This window comes from Monodelphis domestica, chromosome 5, assembly GCF_027887165.1.
Source record: "Monodelphis domestica isolate mMonDom1 chromosome 5, mMonDom1.pri, whole genome shotgun sequence".
In the NCBI taxonomy this organism is placed as follows: Eukaryota; Metazoa; Chordata; class Mammalia; order Didelphimorphia; family Didelphidae; genus Monodelphis; species Monodelphis domestica.
The window spans coordinates 31,067,427-31,080,925 of record NC_077231.1 but is presented as its reverse complement, the minus strand read 5'-3'; positions in this window follow the sequence as shown (position 1 = coordinate 31,080,925).

Genomic DNA, 13,499 nt, shown 5'->3' with positions numbered 1-13,499 from the left:
CCTCTAGCTGGCCCAGTGGATAGAGCACAGGGCTGGGAATCAGTTAGGGCTTGTCTTCATGAGTTCAAATCTCATTAGAGACATTTTATTTTTAATTCAAATATAGCCTCAGACAGCTACTAGCTGTGTGACCTTGGGCAAGTCACTTAATCTTGTTGGCCTCAGTTTCCTCTAGCAAATCACTCCAGTATTTTTGTCAAGGAAACCCCAAATGGAGTCATGGAGAGTTGGATATGACTGAAAAATGAGTGAACAACCTTTGAGCTGCAGGAGCAGAAGTAAGCATTGCAGGAAGAAGGGACAATAGGAGCAAACGTATGGAGGTGAAAGCTCAAGGTATGTTTGGGGTAGAATAAGGAATCCAATTTCCTAGAATGGGAAAGAATGAACAAAGAGCAAGCATAAGCTTGAAAAAAGAAAAAAAAGGTTGGACTCAGATTATGGAAGGCCTCGAATGTTAGTCCATGAAGTTTAGACTTTTTTTGGATGGCAATGAAGAAATTTAAAAGGCTTTTGATCAAAGCTGTGCATTAGGAAAATTAATTTGGCAGCTGTTGTGAATAAGGTAGATTGAAGTGGGAGAGACTAAATTTAAGAGGTGATTGTAGCTGGGGCAGCTCAATAGCACAGACCTGGAATTGGGAGGTCCTGGGTTCAAGTTTGACCTCAAACACTTCCCAGCTGTGTGACCCTGGGCAAGTCACTTAACTCTATTTGCCTAGCCCTTGCCCTTCTGATGTAGATTTGTTCCTAAGCCAGGAGGTAAGGGTTAAAAAAAGAAGTGATTGTAGTAGTCCAAGTGAGAAATAAGAAATCCTTGACTTAGGATCATGGTAGTGGAGAAGCTTAAAGAGCCATAATGGAAGGAAAGTGACCAGGACATGGCTATTGATGGGGAGAAGGGAAGGGAAGACTCAGAGATGGCGCAGTTATTTTATATAGACTCATATAAATCTATACATTGTCTCCCCTCTATAGAATATAGATTTCTTAAGGTCAAGAACTATTTTGTTTTTGTGTTTGTATTTCCAGATCAAGACATAGTTATTGTCTTGTTGACCAGTTGTGTTTGACTCTTCTTGACCCTATTTGGGGTTTTCTTGGAAAAGGTATTGAACTGATTTGCCATTTTCTTTTCCAGCTCATTTTACAGATGAGGAAACTGAGGCCAACAGGGTTAAGTGACTGGCCATGGCCACATAGCTAGTAGGTATATGAAGATGGATTTGAACTCAGACCCTCCTGATTATAGGGCCAGCACTTTATCCTCTGCGTCATTTAACTGACACGTAGTACAATTTAGAAATGATTGATTGATGAAGTGAACTGGACTGTAGGCTTTATGAACGGAGACAGTGTGCAGTAGTAGAAAAAGAAATCAGATAAATATGTACACAAAACTTTTATTTATTTATTTTTAAATTAAGAGACTTCTTCCATGGTTCCATGATTCATGTTCTTTCCTTCCCTTCCTCCCACCCCCTCCCATAGCCAGCGTGCAATTCCACTGGGTTTTACATGTACACAATAATTTAAAAAATATTTCATTTTTTCCTCAATTACATGAAAAAGCAAAATGCTAACCTTCTGTTTTTTAAGTCTGAGTCATATTCTCCCTCTGTCTCCTCCTCTCCCTAGATAGCAAACAAAATAATTTAAGGAGGCAGTTGAGAGAACCTGTAGCTGTCTATGTGATCTTGGGTAAGTCACAGGGAAGGGGGTAACTGTCTTGGCCCACTCCTGAAGCCTCCTTTTCCCAGTGGTTCCGTTAGGATGCTGGGGCTCAGAACCTTCCAGTCCCTTAGGGTCAGTTTTGAGGTGGACTGGGTGAAAGTAAATGATCCTCCTGGGGATCAAGACCCTGAAGAGAAGCTAGAGAGAGGGGGTTGATGTGGAGGAGTAAGTCTTCTTGGCAGACTGATGGCAGGTGTGATGTGGGGGTGAATTGGGGAAAGGGAGCACTCCAAGCCCCCAGATCTACACAGCAGAGTCAGTCTTAGGCAAAGACTTAGGCTGAGTCATTTTTAACCTTTCTTGAGAACAGTAACAACAAAACATTTTTGGCTTCGTGTTCTTTAAAGACCATTGCATGGAGATAGACACCCACTTTGTCTGATCTTCAAAGTAGGTGATACCAGAATCAAACCACTATTAAAAATCCCCCATTATATTCTGTCTTAGTAACAACTCTAAGAAAGAAGGGACAAGGGCTGGGCAGTTGGTTAAGTGACTTGCCCAGGGTCACCCAGATTTGAACCCAGGTCCTCCCATTTCTAGGCTTGGCCCTCCATCCACTGTGCTTACCTACCTGCCCCCAAATGGCTATTTGATTATGAGTCTTGTTTGTCTTTTGTTTTCAAAAAGGATCAGTGACATCACAGGGTGATGGCTTGACTAGTACACCAATTGGACTTAAGAGAGGCAGAGTTGTGCAAAAAGTCAGCCTCCCCCTCTCTCTTCTAGAGTCCTTGAAGTGCAGCGTCAGGACAAAAGCCAAGATGACTGGTGATGGCCTGGGATGTAGTGGGCTGGCCAAGCTCGGCTTCCACCATTTTCAAGGCCATTGGAACAAATTGTTCTCATCCACCCATTCTACTGAGGGAAGTCTTCCCACACTTTGGGTAGACACCTCCCCTGAAGTGTATGGATGAGCCAGTCACTGTCCACCTAATTTAGCCCATCTGCCAAGATAGTCTAGATGGTGTGAAGGTGTAGAAGGAAGCTCTTCAAGTCTGACAACAAACACAAAAGATGATGGTTGCTATGGTTTCCAAGAGGAGAAAGTCTGGATCTTTCTACCTCTCCCCATCTCCCTCAATAGCTATGTAACATGGGTTATACCAAGCAGGTGCAGTTCTTTCCTGCTTGCTTCCAGTCAAACATGGGGAAGTTTGGGGGAGTTTCCTGAAGAAGTCACTAAGCATCAACCCAGCTCTATGCAGAAGCTTGAGTGTGAAACATCCAGAGGCCAGCAGCCATAGGGACTGTCCGGTGAGGGGGCCAGGGGGACTGAGCTAAAAATTCAAGCCTGGAGGGGAGTGATAGCCCTGCGCTGAAGTGACATGGGAAATAGTTAATTATTGGACCCGCACACCGATGAAGCCCAAGTATCGGCTTCCCAGCAGATCATCATAATAGCTATAAATTGAGTTACTGGTTCCTCTTCTGTTCTTCTAGGCTTAGAAATTTTTTTTTTTATGTTTAGCCTTTCTTGTGTGTATAGGAATAAATTATCTATCCCGTATGCAAGTCGTATTGTAGGCTGAATACGGTTTTTACTTCCCTAAACTTGTAAGCTATAACCAAATCTGCTATAATTAAAATGATTTCTGGGGTAGAGGACTTAATGAGCCAATGAATGTGAGTTAGACAAACTCTGCTCACCAAAGGCTAGTCTCCCCAAGACCGAACCTAGTGATTGGGTACGAGACAGGGAGCTAAGTGTGCCTTAGCCTCCTTGGGCTAAGCCAAGGGGGGTTCTAACACACACACACACACACACACACACACACACACACCCAAAACATGAGGCCAATTGACTTAGCCATTTTGTCAATTAACTGTGACAAATATTTATTATTAATGAATTTCAGTATTAGTCGTTGCAAAGCCACGGAAGGGGAAATGCTTTGGGAGGAAAAGAAAAATGAGTTTAAGATAAAACAAAATTGTGGATTATCTATTTGAGGGCTGGTTGGCTGACCTGGAAGTGGAAGGAGGCACCTAGAGTTGAGGAGAGAAGAGGGAAATAATGAGGACCACCTGAAACCCTTCTGGCTACTAGAGCTCCAGAGGAGTGCCTTGCCTTTTTGGGTGGGAAGATCCCTCTTAATGGGAAAAGAAATTCATAAATTACAATCTGATTGAGAAAATATTTAATGACAAAATGGTGGTGCTTAGTGGCCACCTGGATTCACCTCATGCTTTGTAATAACCTGGAGCCCGCAGGTTGGGAACTTTGAAGAGGGTGCAGGTGTGTATTTAAGACAATGAGTCTGGATGAGGGAAGTAATTTCCACTAGGCTTTAAAAGGGAACTAAGAGTTCTGCCCAAATAATAATCAGTAATGATAACTAACATTAATACAGCTACTTAAAGTTTGCAAAGCATTTCCCATAGGGTTATCTTGTTGGAGCCTTGGGAGGGAGGTGCTATCGTTATTATTATTTTTATAACTCTTACCTTCTTTGTTAGAATCAATACTGTGTGTTGGTTCTAAGGCAGGAGAATGGTAAGGGCTGGTCAGTGGGGGTTTAGTGACTTGCCCAGGGTCACACAGCTGAGAAATTTCTGAAACCACATTTGAACCCAGAACCTCTCATTTCTAGGCCTGGCTCTCAATTTATTGAGCCACACAGGTGCCCCCAGTATTATAATTTCCATTTTGCAGATGAGGAAACTGAGGCCAAGGGATATGAAATAGCTTGTTTAAGGTCATTGAGATAGGAAGTTTCTGAGGCAGGATTTGGCTTCCTGTTTCTAAGGCATCACCACATTGCCTCAAAAAGAGGAAACAAGTCATAGAATTTGGAAATAGTAATACATTTCAGTGCTCTCTTCTACCTGCCAGCCAGCCCTAAGTCAAGAGGAAGGAGGGACTAGAGGCAAACAGAAACACAATCCCCCGATTGCTGTCTCTTGGCTCACATGGTTTGGCCTTTTCTCTCGTTCTTGGAATCTCCCAAGTTGTAGGAAATGATGATGGTGGATGGGGTTGGAGTGATTTTCTAGTACTGAGAGGAACCAGGCTGACCCCAAAGAGCGCTAAAGAGCTACCATCCTACAATCTAATGTAATGGACTTCTCTACTAGCAGCAATGCAATGATTCAGGACAATTCTGATGGACTTATGAGAAAGAATGCTATCCACATCCAGAGGAAGAACTGTGGGAACAGAAACACAGAAGAAAAACAACTGCTTGACCACATGGGCTGATTGGGAATGTTGACTCTAAGTGATTTCCTAGTGCAAATATCAATAATATGGAAATAGATCTTGATCAATGACACATGTAAAACCCAGTGGAATTGCTTATTGGCTATTGGGGGGGGATGGGGGTAAGAGAGGGAAAGAACATGAATCTTGTAACCATGGAAAAATATCCTAAATTAATTAATTAAATAAAATTTTCCAAATTAAGAAAAATAAAGAGCTACCATTCACCTGAATGTGCTTTCATGTGTTCCAAAGGAGTGAGGTCCAAAGAAATAAGACACATAAACCTTGACGCTGACAGGCTACCAATCCAATGACAGAACCAGATATACCAATATGGAGATGTAGGTAAGAGTTAGAGACAGAAGAATTGGAAGGAAGCTCAAGCTCTCTCTTCAAGGTCTTGGGGAAGAGGCATTTTGGAGCCAGGACAGTTAACTATTCAAAGAAGGCTTTGGGGATATGGGGAACTGTCTAGGCAGAGAGCAGCAAGAACCCTAACCAGGTCTGAGAAACAGTCTATGTGAAGGCTTTTAGGTACAAGAAAAGAAAAAGTAGATATGTGAATTCTCTTCTGTTGTTCTCTTATTAGATAGTAAGACTGAAAAGAGGTGGGGAGAGAAAAAAGTACAAGAAAAAAGATATTAAGTGGAAGGGAAAGAAGAGAGGGTTGAGAAACTGGTTGAAGAAGCTCGTGGGCTTTTCATAAGCTTTTACAAGCAGGTCTGCCATATTAGGAACATGGTGTTGGTAAAGGGCCTTGTGAAATGCAAGGTTGAATGAAGGGAAATGCATGAACTAACAGGAAGGCAGAGAAACAAGCATTTAAATGCTTCCACATATCAGGCCCTGTGCTAAATGCTGGAGATCTAGGGAACCCCCCAACCTCCCCAAAATATAGTACCTGCCCTCCTAGAGCTTACATTCTAATGAGGGAAGATAATGTAAAAGCAGGGCTGAACAGGGAGAAGGAGGGGGAAGGAATCCCTATTAGGGTAAAGGAGGGTCAGAAGCATCGCAAAAATGAAGCATGCAGCACTGACCCAGGCCATATTCCCAAAATGAGGAAGCCTCTTTCTTCATCAGATGTAGAAGGTGGGAGAAGGTGGCTGGCACGGCAGAGGGATTTTTGAGGGTAGAACAGCCCTCCGTGATAAGGAAAGCTCCAGGGCAAGATGGCAGAGGAGTCATGATGACAAAGTCTGGGAGAGAGAAGAAATGGATTTGGGGCCTTGAAATCGCTTGAATTATTTCACCTTTAATCTCCCAGAGCCATTCATTTTCCATCGATTCAGGCAAAATGTTGCTTCTCAAAGAGGAAATTCAAGCCCACGTCTCTTCCTGGAAGCCCAGACAAATTCTAGGGGGGCCTGGAGACTGCTGCGTTGGCTCTTCTGACCCATGAGATCCTTACCCATTGTGGATGTGGTCGGAATGATGAGAAATTTCAGTGTTGAATTTCCAAACGTATTAAGAAACACCAGTTGGGACGAGTTGAATTAAAAACATCAAACGTGTACCCCTACTTACAAGTAGGCCTCAGTCTAGTTGGGGTGCTATAGACAAAAATGCCTGAAGTTCCTTTCTAGGGTGATACCCAAACAGCAAAAAGTTAGCCCGTAAGTGGTGAGAAGATCGAATAAAAGAATGGTCAGCTGGGTGAAATCAATTATGGAAGGCAGTGCTGGAAAAGAGGAAATGAATCTGGCCATCTGTATTCATTAGTGTGAGATGAATTTGGCTGCATTGGGGGTTTTTTTCCTGCCTTCCAGAGAAGGTATTGGAGTTTTATCTTCCCCCCCATGAAAAGAGGAGCTCTCTGGCTACCCTACCAATTGCTCTTCGCCTGTCCTTCTTTGCCATCTGCTCAGTTTAAAGCCTAATCCTGTAGTGTCTACACACCAAATATTTGACTAATTTGGTCTGCATAGGCCATGTAACTTAACTGGTTTATTTGAGCCAGAGTGTAGTTTTTGATCTGAGCCCAAGTCGGTGTTTCCAGGAGCAGCAAAAGGTAGAGGGCAGAATGCTAATGAATGGAGGCCAGTTCCTGCCTTTTCCATTCAGTCTTCCCAGACTGATCAGAAAAGAAGCCAAAGCTTGCCCTTCCCCCTGTGCAGTCCAAGTCTGGAACTCTCCTCGTTGTTATGTCTCTTTGCTCCACTCTGGACTCATTTTATCCCCTGTCTATGAAATGTTCATGGTCACGACTTATCTATGATTCAGACTTTATTGTCTGTTCATGCCTTGATTTACTATGTCTATTCTATGGCCCGTGTGTGTTTTATTTATTTTTTCTGGGTTTGAGTCTATTGTATATCGCAAGCTCCCAGAGGGCAGAGTCTGTGTATATATAACATTCTATATAGCCTTATGTGCAATTAGGTACCTATGTGGTTGTGATAATGATTTATGGGGGAAAATCAAAACAACATTTATTGCTTTTGCTTCAATTTAAGCAACATTTATCAAGTGTGTACTATGTGCAAGGTACTGGAAATTCCTTAAATAAGTACTGGATTCTAGAGAATTGCCCCTAGTTTATTTTCATTTGGCTGGTATTTGCCACCGGATGCCACCTCCAGCCCATGGAGGCTAGGCTAGTTTTTTCCTAAAAGGGGAATGAAGCCATCTTGGAGGCTTAATTATTTCAGGGGACTAAAACTCGAACTCTTGACATAGCTCCCTAGTCATACAGGTACAAAAGGCAGCTCATGAGAGGTGGGGAGCCCCTCTGACTTGACATACTCTTCTAATGGGTGCATTCCCATGGTAGGAATGGAGGCAGGGAAGCTATGCTTAACTGAGTCAATGCTGTATCCTTGCTGTATAACCTTTCCCTACTATTGTTGAGTAAACCTCCTTCTTTTGTTAACTACTAGACTAGAGAGTCTATGCATATTTCATTTAATTTCATTCCAGTCCTGAACCTGAGCCCCCCGCCTCCCCCTCAGCTTGAGTCAAATTCTACCAAGAGCACCTGGATTAGAATGATCTTGTGTTGGAAGTTGTCGGGGCAGGAAGAAGGGTGATTCAAGGGAAGGAGAACCTTGATTGTTTGGAGACTTTAACATGGTACTCTTGCAACCACTGTTCTCCATGTTTCTGGCATCAACCAGAAATGAGAGAAGGAATAGGTCCACATTCTCCTGGTGGGATAAGGCATAAACTGTCTTAGAGTGCTCAGCAACTAGAGATAGATGTGAATGTACTTTTGGGTCTTTAAGAACCGTGCCCCAAAGATGATTATTAGCACTGTAGATAAAATTTTAAATTTAAATTTTAAAAGATGATTATTTTTTTAAAAAATTGGTTTTTTTTTGTACCTTTGCATGTGAGAGCAATTCTAAACTCTAGGTTCATGAACTGTGCACTCCTAATATAACCCTAGAAAAGCACTTAACCCTGTTTGCCTGTTTCCCCAACTGTAAAATGAACCCCAATATCTTTGCCAAGAAAACCCCAAAGAGAAGTATGAAGAGTCTGAAATGACAACAATAAAGCTATCATGAAGTGCCTTTTAGGTGTCTCAGACTCAACATTCTGAAATAGAATTCATTCTCTTTCCCCACTAAACCTTTCCCTCTTACCAACTCTCCTAATTATTATATTATCCTCCAGTTATCAAGGCATACAATCGTGATGTCATCCTCACCTTATACATCTAATCTCTTGTCAAATCTTGTCATTTCAACCTTCCCAATATGTCTCAGAGAATGTTCTCTCTTCTCCGTTCTAGTGTAGACCCTCCTTACATCTCTCCTAGTCTCTTGTACTATAGTTGTCCAATTGATTTTTTGGTCTCAAATTTCTCCCCACCCCAATCCTTTCTCTTCTTGCCATTGTTCAGATGGGTTTGGTCTTTTTAGGACCTCATTTGGGTTTTCTTGGAAAAGATACTGGAGGGGTTTGCTATTTCCTTCTTTAGTTCATTTTACTAGATGAGGAAACTGAGGCCAACAGGGTTAAGTGGCTTGTCAAGGGTCACATAGCTAGTAAGTGTCTGAGGCCAGTTTTAATTCCTGCCCCAGCCCAGCGCTCCTCCTTTGCCACCTAGAGCAAATGGACTGGCTTGGATGAGTCTCTGGCCACTTCTTCAAGACCTTTTCCTTGATCAAAGGTGATTGAATAGTGATCCTCAGATGGATGGTCTTATCTTTGGTGGGAGCACTTGGACCCCAGTCTGGGTTGGGAGATGGAGGTGGGGAACAGCAGCTGAGGTAGTACTGGAGCTCTAGAAAAGGTGGGTAGGATTCAGGGCTTGGCACAGAGGGCCAATGCTTACCAGCAACAGAAGGGCAGCACTTGGACTTCAACACAGACCTCTAGTAGTCTTTTGCTTGCCATAACCCAGTAATCTGGTCTCTCTGCATTTGTAGCCAGCACAGTATCCAGTGATTAAAGGCAGATTCCTTCTGAGGAAGAACTTGCAGCCACAGGGTATGAATTGTTGGGAGGTTCCTTGTCTTTAAAAAATTTTTTGGAACCTATATTTTTGGTCTTAGTTACAACTCTAAGGCAGAAGGACAAGGGCTAGGCAATTTGGGTTAACTGACTTGCTCAGGGTCATACTGTGAGGTCTGTGGTCAGATTTGAACCCAAGTCCTCCCAACTCATTGTGCCACCTAGATGTTCCCCTTTTTTGAGCTACCTTACTTTTTTTTTTAAAACTCTTACCTTCCATCTTGGAATCAATACTGTGTATTGTTTCCAAGGTAGAAGAGTGGTAAGGGCTAGGCAATGGGGGTTAAGTGACTCGCCCAGAGTCACCCAGCTAGGAAGTGAGTGCCTTGATTTTTAATAATGGAGAAAGTGGAACCAGCTCCAGAGGAAGAAGGGAATGGGGATAAAGAATCCCTCTTGAGGGACTCCCAGAAAGGGGAAAGGAAGCCTGGGCTAGTGGAGCAAAGAACTGAGTAGCTGGTGGGAAAAACTCAGTATTGAGCCTGGCACCCAAGGAAGGCTGCTTGCAAGAGGGGAATGCTCCCTTAGCTACCTTGCCTTAGATGAGCCTGGCATTGGGGAATATTGGAAAGCATCCTTATCTGAGGCCTCTGAGTCAGTCCCTGGTACTGCTCCTGATCATTGTCACCCACTGAGAACCCCAAAATGACATCAATTCATTCCATGAACTAGATTGTTAAGACCTAGGATTTGTTTCTCCTGGAGGAGGAGGGGATGATGACGCTGCTTGTGGTCTTGTCCATTATCTTTCTATTTTCACTTCTTTTTTGGGGTGCCGCCTATGCCAGGTTTCTCAGATCTCCAAGATCAGTATGGTCCAATAAATGAACCAGAGGCTATTTCAAGGTCCTCCAGAAGCCTGCTGTCAAATGCAAATAACAGATCCCCTCCAGATATATTTTGACTTTAAAAACCACAGATGAACATTATCTATGTTGCATTGTATTTTTATTTATGATGTTAAATATTTTAATCCATTCAGGAATTTGGCAGCCTGTTTGCCAGCTTCTTTTCTAGGAGTCCTTTAGGACTTTGCCACCAGCCATCGAGGCAACATCTACCCCACATAGGCTAGTAGTAGTTTTTTTTTTTCCTTAAAAGCATCCTGGAGATTTTATTGGTCCGGGGACTAAAGCTTAAGTTGTTGACATGGTTTTCTGGTCACATAAATACGAAAGCCTGGACATGGTGAGTCCTGGGGGCTCTTCAGGCTTGGCACATGCCAAGGGGAGGCAGGAGGGTGTGCCAGGCTAACCAATGCTATATCCTTGCTGATTGTCTTTTCTGTGCCACTCTTAAGGAAACCTATAGTCAATTACTGGATGTCAATTGCTCCAAGTGTCTTCATTCTATTATCCTACTGAACCTGAACCACCAGCCTGGCCTGAATCATGATCACCTGTACTAATATTTGATTTTTGATTGCTTGCTGGAACCCCTTAGAAACGATCCATTGGAGGAAGACAATAAAACCATAGAATCATTCAGAGCTCATTTAATTGATCTCCTTGTGCCTAAGGCAGACAGTCTTGCAGGATGCCTTTTCTGGGGTCTCCCAGCCCTGTTCTGGCTACCTTAACAGCAGCATCACAGTATGCTGCCGAATGCTAAGATATGGCTGCTGGAGGAATGTCGTGCATTTGGTGTGCGTGATTTTCTCGGCCAAATAAATCAATGAAATGAATAAACTTGGTGTTGTCCACCTGTTCAGTGTTTAGAAGTCAAATGGGGATAAAACGGGGAGAATAATAAATGTCAGAAACAATGTGCTTTGCTTCCAGAATGTTTTTTATTTACTTCCTTCATGGTTCTTGCCTTGTTGGAATGAAACTGCTCTTGTCTGGGTACTTTTTAAACAAAAAGGTGAGGATTTCTGACACAAGGCTGGTGAAGGAAGATTTTTTTTCCTCTTTAAAGTATAATTTTCACTCAAATAAAGAAATACTTATGATAGTTTCACTTGGACTTAGACCTTTTTCTGGCTTTATAATAGTACCCATCCTTGATAGAAAATCTTTTTCCCCCTATAATCACAATACTAGGGTTTTTCTTTCCTTTCTTAAATCCTTATTTTCTATCTTAGTAATAACTTGGAGACAAAAGGGCAAGGACTAGGTAAGTGGGGTTAAGTGACTTTCCCAAGGTCAAACAGCTAGGAAGTATCTGAGGCCAAATTGGAACTCCTGACTCGAGGCCTGGTGCTCTATCCACAGTGCTACTTAGCTGCCCCCCTCAATTGTGAGACTTTTATTAAAAAAATAAATTTAATTAAAATTTAAAAAATTTTCCCCATGGTTACATGATTCTTGTTGTCTCCCTCCCTTCTTCTCTCTCCTGTCCTGGAGTTGACAAACAACTGAGTTATACATATATTATCACTCAAAACCCATTTCTATATTATTCATTATTTTTAAAACCCCTCATCTTCTGTCTTAAAATCAATATTATATATTGGTTCCATGGCAAAAGAACACTAAGGGCCAGGTAATGGGGTTTAAATGACTTGCACAGGGTCACCCAGCTAGAAAGTATCCGAGTCTTTCAGGATTGTGGTTTAGGCCTGGCTATCAGTCCACTGATGCCCAAAACACTAGATTTTTTTAAAACCTTTACCTTCCATCTTAGAATCAATACTGTGTATTGGTTTTAAGGCAGAAAAGTGGTAAGGGTGAGACAATGGGGGTTAAGTGACTTGCCCAGGGTCACCCAGCTAGGAAGTGAAGTCTCTGAGGTCAAATTTGAACCTAGGACATTCTGTCTCTAGGTCTGGCTCTCCATCCACTGAGCCACCCAGCTGCCCCCAAATACTAGATTTTTTAGTTTTTTTAATGTATTTTTATTTATTTTTCAATATTTCCCAATTACATGTAAAAAAAAAACCCTTAACATTCTTCTTTTTTTTTTTACAAACACTAGATTTTGAAAGGACGATTCTGTAAGCTTTCAGAGGCAGCAGAAAACTAGCCTAGAGACAGGATGCTGGAGTGCTCTGCTCTTCAGGTTAAAAATAGCTAGCATTTATTTGGTATCTCCCTGTCTGTAAAATACTTCCCATTGGTTATCCTGTTTGATCCTCAAAACTACCATGGGAGGAAGGCGCTCTCCTCATTTTACAGAAGAGAAAATAGCTCAGGACTGAGAGATGAAATGACTGGAGCAAGATCATACAGATAAGAAGTGTCTAAGGCTCAAGTCTTCCCGACCCCAAGTCCAGCTCCCTCGCCCCTGGATGCTAAAGGGGAGTCTGAAAAGCTAATGAGCCACAAAGGCTCATCCTCTCTTCCTCCCTGTGGCGGTTCCCATCTGCTCTGATCCGGTTTCTGCCTCTGCCATGGCGAGGTTCCGGAAGAGTGGATGAGCTCACCATCTCTAGGGGTGTCCCCAACCCATTTTCTCACAGTCTGCCCTGGCTGGGATGGGGATCCTGGGAGATTCAGAGCCGAAAAGGGTTCTGAAGATGTTAGGGAGCCGGATCCAAAGACCCCAGCTAGAGTGAGGCAGGAGGAACGAAACGGGAGCATCTGGTCCGAGCCGAGCCATCCTGGCTAGGGGAGCTGGCTGGCTGGCTGGCTGAAGCCCTGGGGTCGGGGTGGATCCTTAGGGCAGGCACTGTGGGGAAGCTGGAAAGTGCAGGTGTCGGGAGAAAAGGAGAGGTGAAGGGAAGCCGCCTCATTGTAGAGAGAAATTTTAGGGAGATGCAAACCAGAAGCACTAAGAGGGAGCCTGGGGCAGCTGGATTCTTCCCGCGGTCCGTTCGTTCGCTGGTTCTGAACAAATGTCCGAAGAACTGCCTTTGAGTGTGCTTTGTGTTTTATTTTATACGTTTAAGGACCTGGCTGAGAGGATCCGCAGGCTTCTCCCAGACTGCCTGGGGGATTTGTGCCTCTGGAAAGGTTAAGGACCCCCGGGATGGACAGAGCTTGCGGCGCAACTTGGGGAGTTTCCATTTGCGAGGAGATGGAGCTGCAGAGACCCGGGAGTCGTTTCCCGGCAGGACCCAGGAGGAGGAGGAGGAGGAGGAGGAAGAGGAGGAGAAGGAGGAGGTTGTCATTTTACAGAAGGAGGGTAGAGGGCACTCACACTTCAGTTATTGCCGCAG